Raw genomic sequence first — 1,739 nt, forward strand, 5'->3', positions numbered from 1 at the left:
CCCCTCAGGTAGTTGAAAGCAGCTATCAAAAAAACCTCATATTCTTCTCTTCTGGAGACTAAACAATCCCAGTTCTCTCTGCCTCTCCTCATAAGTCATGTGCTCCAGCCCCCTAATTGTTTTTGTTGCCCTCCGCTGGACTCTTTCCAATTTTTCCACATCCTTCTTGTAGTGTGGGGCCCAAAACTGGACACAGTACTCCAGATGAGGCCTCACTAGTGCTGAATAGAGGGGAATGATCACATCCCTCGATCTGCTGGCAATGCCCCTACTTATACAGCCCAAAATGCCATTAGCCTTCTTGGCAACAAGGGCACACTGAAAGAAGAACAGCATATCCAGCTTCTTGTCCACTGTAACCCCTAGGTCCTTTTCTGCAGAGCTGCTGCCTAGCCATTCGGTCCCTAGTCTGTAGCAGTGCATGGGATTCTTCCATCCTAAGTGCAAGAGTCTGCACTTGTCCTTGTTGAACCTCATCAGATTTCTTTTGGCCCAATCCTCTAATTTGTCTAGGTCCCTCTGTATCCTATCCCTACCCTCCAGCGTATCTACCACTCCTCCCAATTTAGTGTCATCTGCAAACTTGCTGAGGGTGCAGTCCACGCCATCCTCCAGATCATTAATGAAGATATTGAACAAAACTGGCCCCAGGACCGACCCTTGGGGCACTCCGCTTGATATCGGCTGCCAACTAGACATGGAGCCATTGATCACTACCCATTGAGCCCGACGATCTAGCCAGCTTTCTATCCACCTTATAGTCCATTCATCCAGCCCATACCTCTTTAACTTGCTGGCAAGAATACTGTGGGAGACTGTATCAAAACCTTTGCTAAAGTCAAGGAATAACACGTCCACTGCTTTCCCCTCATCCACAGAGCCAGTTATCTCGTCATAGAAGGCAATTAGGTTAGTCAGGCATGACTTGCCCTTGGTGAATCCATGCTGTCTGCTCCTGATCATTTTCCTCTCCTCTAAGTGCTTCAGAATTGATTCCTTGAGGACCTGCTCCATGATTTTTCCAGGGACTGAGGTGAGGCTGACTGGCCTGTAGTTCCCCGGATCCTCCTCCTTCCCTTTTTTGAAGATAGGCACTACATTAGCCTTTTCCCAGTCATCCTGGACCTCCCCCAATCGCCAGGAGTTTTCAAAGATAATGGCCAATAGCTCTGCAATCACATCCGCCAACTCCTTTAGCACCCTCGGATGCAGCGCATCCGGCCCCATGGACTGGTGCTTGTCCAGCTTTTCTAAATAGTCCCGAACCACTTCTTTCTCCACAGAGGGCTGATCACCTCCTCCCCATGCTGTGCTGCCCAGTGCAGTAGTCTGGGAGCTGACCTTGTTCGTGAAGACGGAGGCAAAAAAAGCATTGAGTACATTAGCTTTTTCCACATCCTCTGTCACTAGGTTGCCTCCCTCATTCAGTAAGGGGCCCACACTTTCCTGTACGTACATATGTACGTACATACACACACACTCCTTCCCTGTATGTACATATACACACAAACCCCTCCTTCCCGGTGTACACTCACAAACACACACCCCCTCCTTTCCTATGTGTACGTACACACACACACACACACTCCTTCCCTGTACGTACATATACACACAAACCCCTCCTTCCCTGTGTACGCACACACACACACAAACACACACATCCTCCTTTCCTGTGTGTATGTACACACACACCCTCCTTCCCTGTGTACACACACACACACACACACACACACACACAC

At 49.1% G+C, this 1,739-nt stretch overlaps 1 protein-coding gene across 5 annotated transcripts in view; it reads right to left on the reverse strand.

Moving 5' to 3' along the window:
• The window catches only part of LOC112119562 (protein MTSS 2), an 86,088-nt gene that overhangs the window by 14,125 nt on the left and 70,224 nt on the right, over positions 1–1,739 (reverse strand). The window lies entirely within an intron of this gene.

The sequence above is a fragment of the Terrapene carolina genome, unplaced genomic scaffold, assembly GCF_002925995.2.
Source record: "Terrapene carolina triunguis isolate 2854851 unplaced genomic scaffold, T_m_triunguis-2.0 Scaffold165, whole genome shotgun sequence".
NCBI lineage: Eukaryota > Metazoa > Chordata > Testudines > Emydidae > Terrapene > Terrapene triunguis.